The following is a 7,690-nucleotide window of genomic DNA, read 5'->3' on the forward strand; positions in this document are numbered from 1 at the left end:
TGATGTTTCTCTCTCTCTCCCTCTCCTTTCCTCTCTAAAATCAATAAAAAATATATATATATATATATAAAAACATGGGTGAAGAAACCATCAGCATGAAGGCAGAAAGGGTTGAGTGGCCTTTGTTTAAATCTGCACAGCAGCCGGGTCCCCGGGACAGAGGTTCTGATGGGTGGCATTTGGGGTGGAGCAGGAGCCCAGCCTCAGATTCCTGGGGTTCCCGGAGCGGGGGAGGCAGCTGGCCTCCCCAGTCTGCGAGTTCGGCCGCACAGCCCACAGCACTGGAAGCCTCGGGCTGGCCATGCCTCCTCCTGGCAGTTCACAGGCTGCTCCAGCCCCGAGACTGAGATGAAGCCACTGCAGACTCAGTCAGAGAGGAGCTCCCTGCCCTCGCAGGAGGCGGCTCTGAGAAGGGACTTCACCCCGTCGCAGGGCAGGGGCCCAGGCTGTGCCCTGACAGCAGGGCTCTGTCGGGCATGCCCATTGCCTGCTGGCATCAAGGACAATAGAATGTCACTAACCCACATTGTCTGCCCTCATCCCGGCACTCACACTCCAGGCACTGCCCACCTGGGGGGCTCTGGAACCCACAGCCAAGGTCATCACGACAGTGATGACTGTGGAGGGACAGGCCACGCCACCTGGGCCACGCTCGCTGGGAGGACGTCCCTGCGCCGCTCACACAAAGCATTTTAGTTCCTGGTTTCATTTTTTTATTTTGTTTAAAGTAAAACCCAACATCCTCTTCTTGGATCTCCAAATTTCCAACGGCTTAAAAGACAGATTTCATCAAGCTAATTGGCATTTCTTTATGGCTAATTATTTTGGGGATTCATTTAACTTCCGGAGAATACGTAAACAGAATTTTAATTTTATCGGATTTCACTCTAAAACGGATTACACAGGCGCTTGAAACCAAGCACCGGGCTGGCGTCTGCTGTCCGGGCCGCAGTCCACGTGGTCTAACAATTGATTTTCCGTATTATCCTTGGGTCCCAGGGCGCCGTGTGTAAATACATCACGGCGAGATATCGAACCAGCTAGAAAAATAATTGAATTTTATAGAAATTCCCTAGGGTGGTCAACATCTATGACAGCCATTAAAATTCAGAGATTCCAAAGCAACCCGACTTATTACAACTGTCCTTACATTGAGAGAAGAACATATCACGCTGTGGGAGACTCTGATACAAAAGGTTTTATCATTTAAAAAAATTTTTTGAAACAGCCACTAATTTACAGGAAGGTTTCAAGCATAGTAACCCAGCCTTTGTTTTTCCTAAAACCTTTAAGGTATATCTAGTCCTCAGACCCCATGGAATTTCACCAACTGTCCCGGTAAGGACCTTCATGGCAAAGGGTCCGCTCAGGATCACAGCCACGTACGTCTGGGTGTGAGGGGAGAACCTCCAGTTTGGAACAGTCCCCGATGTCCCTGAAATTCATGACCCTTTGGCAGGTCCCAGGCCGGTTACTGTCCAGACCCGTCCCCCGCTCGAGTGTGTGCGGTGCTCTTCCCAGTCAGACCGGGCAGGAATGTCACCAGCCGGACACTGTTCTCGCCCGTCCTACCGAGCAGGCGGTTCCTGTTTCTCTCATCCTGTTCCCTCGTCTAGACCACTTGATTAAGAAATCTGTCTGCCAAGTTTCCCCAACGTAGGGATCCTCTTTTTCTCCTTGTCATTAAATCATTATTTTATTGGGAGGTACTTAGAAGATATATAATAGTCTGTTTATCATTCAACTTTTAATTCATTAACTATGTCTGTACGGGACTTCGTGGATCCTTCTTTGTTCAAGGCCTCATCCTTTGCTGTTGAATTATTTGGGGCTGGGGGCTCATTTCCCAGTGGGGGTTCTTTGAGGTGGCTCTGCCCCTCCAGCCCCACCCCCTCCGGCCCTGCTCCAGCCATGGTTGAGTGCTCCCGGCTTTCTGGCTTAGCAAGGTGGTCCAGCCTCGTGTGGTGCATTGTTCTTTTCCTCCTTCGGCCCTGGGACCAGCCCTTTCTCCAGATAGAAGAGAGGGAATAAGAATATACACTATTTCCACCTAATGTGTCATGTCATTTAGCCCACGCTTTTCGCTTTATTTTTTAAAGCAAAGATAAATCAAGTAAATAATTACCTTTTCAATGGAAACGGCCATTGCAAGAAGAACAATATTAATGAGGAAAAATACAGGTGAATTCCATCACAATGCATGATATTTCCGGATTGGTTCCGAAAGGGTTAACAGCAAGTCTTTTTCTACACATGTTGTGCTCACAGGTGGTAAATGTGGCTTTAATCGGAAAGGACCCCATGCAAAGCGAGCCGGCTCCTCTGCCAGAACGAGTCCTGTGGCCACAGTCACAGCCAGAGCACCGAGTTAGGGGCGTCAAACCCCAGGCCAGTAAGCCGGAGCTGCTCTTGTGCCCTGGTGACCTATGTAAGCCGTCCAAATCCCGAGCTGAGTCAGGACACTCGAAGCGCAGAAAAGGATGCTTGAGAACAACCAATCACAAACAGCCACCGGGCTTTCCCAAACAAGGCAGCTGGTGAAGCCACAGCCAATCAAATTCTCTGCTTTGCTTCAGCATCTTCTCTATAAACACCTTGACGGCTTCTGAGTGGAGCGCTCAGAACCACCTGTGGTTGGACACGTCCCTGCTCCAGTGGATGCATCCTCAAACTGAAAATTGTCTTGTGCCTCAGTTTACCTTTTAGCAGTTCTCACACCTTGTTTGAAAGCAATGTTTATCACAAAGGATATTTCTGTTTCCTGGAGGTAAATTATGCCCCCCCAAAATAGGAATTTTAGTGAAATATTTGTCATTGACATGAACCAAAAATGTTTATTTTATTTGAGTGGTAGGATAGAGAAAGAAAGGCAGACTCTTGCAATTTGAAGGATTTTTTCCACAGTGTTTCTATCTATCTAGCTTCTATATAATTTCCTGTTGGACTCAGAAAAAATAGAAGGTAATCTCATATTTCTGCTGCTATTACTCTGTTACAATTACTCAAATTTCTTCTACTCAGTATTTGTTAATCACATACAATGGAGGAGATACTAGTCTTAACTGATTTAACTATCATAACAAACTTGTGATACAGAATCCATTATCATTCCCATTCTACAGATGAGGAAACTAAGGAATCAGATTCAAAGTGCCGAATGCCTTGCCCAAAGGCCATGTGAAGCAAAATCGGACAGTCTGTGTCCAGAGCGTTCTTACAGTCGATCACTTCTCTATATTAAAGTTGGGGCATTTTAGAAAAGAAACGTTCTATTGTCCTTCATATTTTTCTCTCTCATTTCTTCTCGCTGGCCCAACCCTCTCTACCTCCCAGGGTCACGTGCATGCCTGTAGATGTGGGTGAAATTTATAGCTTGAGACATAACGCCGTCTATTTGCCGGTCAATGGAACGTGAAGTCAGCCGCTGTCTTGGTCTGGTGGCTGGGACACAGGTGCGCACGTTGCAGATCAAGAGTGGCACCGCGTTAATGGGCATTTAAGTGAGCAGGCACAGGGAGGAGGGCAGGGAAGGCGGGCACACTGTGAGCTGGATGCCTTCAGCCTGGGCAGAGGCCTCTGCTGTGAGGAGTCAGGGTTAGTGGGATCGGCTGCTCTCTGTGCTTTATGAAGGATTGCTTCTGCATAGTTCTTACATTTTCATACGCATATTTACATAACCGTGGACTCAGACAATAGTGCGGTGAAGGCCTGGGGGGTGTGGTGTGTGTGTGATTGGGGGGTCAATGAGGGGAGGGGACATCTGTAATACTTTCAACAATAAAGATAAATTAATAAAAACTAAAACACTTATGAATTTCTAAGGGACTTTTATTTTTTAGAGCATGTTTAGGTTTCCATCAAAATTAAGATGGGGGTACAGAGATTTTCTATGTAGCCCTCCCCTACACATATGTGCAATTTATTTGCTTTTACTCTTTTATATTAATTGATTGTGGTGACATTGGTCAATATATAGGTTGCAGGTGTGGGTTTCTGTGTTATAAGAGGTATATCATTTATCGAGGCAGAACCTACAGTGACCCATTGTAATCCCTCCCTGTCCCGGCTCACCTCAGGCTCACTCTTGTTGTTTATAGTCGATGGGCGTGGACAGATTGGTAATAACATGTGCCCTTTATCGTTGTGTCACACAGAGTATTTTCACTGCGCTCCAAACCTCCGCTCTCTGCCCGTCCTCTCTCTGCCCCCCACACATCGCGGCCACGGACCTTCCTACTGTCTCCACAGTGCCGCCTTGTCCAGGAGTTGTAGTTACACCTGTAGCCTGTGAGATCAACTCCTGTATTTGCCTTTAAGTTTCCTCCACGTCTGTTCAGGGCCTGACAGCTCGTTTCTTCTGAGTGCTGAGCAATATCCCGCTGTCTGGCTGGACCACAGTTTATTATCCAGTCACCTGGGGAGGGACACCCTGGTGGCCCCCATGTTTGGTCACCGTGACTGTGCAGGCTTGTGGGTGGACAAGGGTGTCCATCTCCTTTGGGTAAACACCAGGGAGCGTGATTGCTGAGTGTGGTTCCGAGTATGTTTCTTTTCGGAAGAAACCTCCAAACTGCCTTCCCTAGTGTACCTTTGTGATGCGTGGCTTTGTAATTATACAGATAGTGCAGCGGTGTGTCCCTGTCTCACAGACAGGAGGAATGGCGGGGTGGGGGTGGGGGACGGAATCCCGCCTCTCAGATACTCCTGGTATCCGATGGGTCCAGAGCGGAAACATGGTGAGTCCTTCCCGTTGGTGTCGGGTGTCTGTCACCCTCATGGCCGTGGCTGTGGCTTCACGGGTCAAAGGGAAAGCCTTCTGGTTGAGGGCGCTCTGGCAGGCCGCACCGTTTCAGCTTCGGGTCCGTTCAGAAACTGCATCAGTGTAAGTTTTTCTTCTTTCAATCCCCACGGACAGAGAGGGAGGGAAGGGATCTGTTTTCTGCTCAGGAGTTCCTTAGCGTTGCTTAGCCTGGGAATGTCAGCGAGGACTTTTGGGAGACGCCTTTGATATGTTCGCATCGGCGCTTCCAAATCCTCCTGTTCTTCTGGAGCTGATTTCCTCGCACAGGCTCCTGGGAAGACCGGGACGGGGGGGAGGGCTCCTGGGCCTCTTACAGCCAAATGATTGCAGTTCGTGTGAAATGCTGGACTGAAATTGGCAGGCGGGTATCTACCAAAAGCTATTACTGCTTTTGGATCAAAATGGGGACAGTTTATTAATTCAGTTGGAAAGCAAGGGCTTCATTACCCTGCTGTTATGAAAATGAGCAAAACCACTTCTTTTCCCGCATGTCAATCTCTGGGGGTTCTCATTTGGAATAACAAAAGGCCCAGGCGGTTGGCCTGGCTCAGTGGTTGAGCATCAACCCATGAACCAAGAGGGAGCCGGTTCGATTCCTAGTCAGGGCACATGCCCGGGTTGTGGGCTTGAGCCCCAAGAGGGGGCGTGCAGGAGGCAGCCAATCCATGATTCTCTCTCATCATTGATGTTTCTCTCTCTCTCTCTCCTTCTCTCTCCCTTCCTCTCAATATATCAATAAAAACGTATTTTTAATAAAAGAATAACAAGAGCTCTGTGGTGGAGCCGCAGCAAACAGGACCGGCTCCTGTCCTGTGTGCCCGTGGCCTACCCAAGGGCGGGGGTAGCAGAGTGTGGAGGCTGAGCTCAGGTGGCTGTTTACAGACTTACCAGCAAGAACCGTTAGTTTAAAAAAACTTCCATTTCCAGAGCCGTCTTTCCCCTCTGTTCTTCATCCATGTTGAGTCAATAGGATTATGAAAACAGCTCACAGGTTTTAAGCTCCGAGGACGTGCCACGTCCCAGACTGACAGGAGTAAATCCACTTAATCCTGAACCGCCTCTTGTTTGAGGAGCAGTGCTCTCGCTCCCCTCCCTCCCTTCCCTCCCTGATGCTGAAACAGAGGCACGTGGCAATCAAGTCACCTGCCCCGGGTCACAGCAAGTAATTATTGGGGAAGGGGTAGAGCCCGCCCCCGTCTTGCTCTTGACTTCAAGCAACGTGCGCTATGCATCAGACAAATATTTCATGAGCTCAGTTGCTGTTTTCTGCACTCGGGCCGGGAAGTACAACTGTTACACTCCTCAGTCAGGACTCTGTTTAGACCTCTCTGTCAATAGAATCGTTTTCTTTCTTTAGACCATGTGCCTGCGTCTCTGTAAGGTTAATTCCTGCATTTCTTAAAGACATGACAGGAAAAGGCGTGGGTCTTAGGACAGGGGTGGGCAAACTTTTTGACTCGAGGGCCACAATGGGTTCTTAAACTGGACCGGAGGGCCGGAACAAAAGCATGGATGGAGTGTTTGTGTGAACTAATATAAATTCAAAGTAAACATCATTACATAAAAGGGTACGGTCTTTTTTTTTTTTAGTTTTATTCATTTCAAATGGGCCGGATCCGGCCCGTGGGCCGTACTTTGCCCACGGCTGGTCTTAGGAGAATATGTTTCACAGGTGATTGGGGACAGCGGAGGGCGGACATGGGCCTGTTCAGACTTCCTCCCTCTTCCTGATGCTCGTGTCTTCGGAAGGTGTTGGTCTCCAAAGCAAACGGCTGGGATGTGACTCAAGAAAAGTCGGGGTGCAGCTGTGTGGGCAGTGTTCTGGAGAGGCCACAGCGTGTGGGGAAGGTAGCCGGGCTGCTGGGAATGGCCCTCGGCCACATTTAACATCTCTGATATCTGGACCACCCGCTGGCCAGGGGCAGTTCCTCAGAGGGTAGCCCCTTCTTCCTGGGATAGTTCTGCTTCTTTTAAAGTACCCCATAAGGAAGCCACGCACCCCCTCTCACTTCTGCCTGGTGGAGAAAGCCCAGGCTGTTCTCCACGCTCCCTTCCTCCGGGGTCCACGCCCTGTGTGGCCGCCTTCCGTGTGGGTGGGACCTGTCACCTCCAACCAAAAGCATCCAGCAGAGGAGATGGGTGTTTCCAAGATTTTCCTCCTTTATATCCCATCTGCAATGTGGTATCTTAAGGAACATACAAAGGTGAAATACTGTCAGCAAATCTAATAGAAATTAAAGACCCAATCGCAATGGAAGTCATTTCCCGTTTAACAATTGACCATCAAGTTGACCATATAAATGAGTTGAGAAAGTGAATATGAATAATGTGATTAATAAGCTTCACAGAATGAATAAGAATATCTCAATCTTTAAACTCTACAGAGACATATTTCTTTAAAATAAACTATTAATTTTAAGAATATTTTTATTGATTTCAGAGAGGAAGGGAGAGGGAGAAAGAGAAACATCAATGATGAGAGGGAATCATTGATTGGCTGCTGGCTGGGCCTTAGAGACATACTTTTAAATACATGAACTATTAACAAAATATGCTCTTATAGTATTAGGTCAAAAATAAAAATTTCATAGTCTCCAAAGCAGAAGTTATACAGCTTAAATAATTCAATCAAGAGGAAATAAAGTTAGACAATTGAGAATTAAATAATAGCCAAGCATTATGTGTTGAAAGATCATGATAAGCACACACTCCTTACTAAGTCTTAAAAGGAGAAAATTATATGTATGTATGAAAAAATTAAAAATAAATTAAATCCAGGAGGTAGGAGAACAACCTCAGGAAAATCAAATGCGGGGGATGCATTAATGAGGTGGCGGCACAAATTAATCTCGCTCTGAAATGGACACCCCCAGACCAAGGAGGCACCAG

Source organism: Myotis brandtii, unplaced genomic scaffold (assembly GCF_000412655.1).
Source record: "Myotis brandtii unplaced genomic scaffold, ASM41265v1 scaffold693, whole genome shotgun sequence".
Lineage (NCBI taxonomy): Eukaryota > Metazoa > Chordata > Mammalia > Chiroptera > Vespertilionidae > Myotis > Myotis brandtii.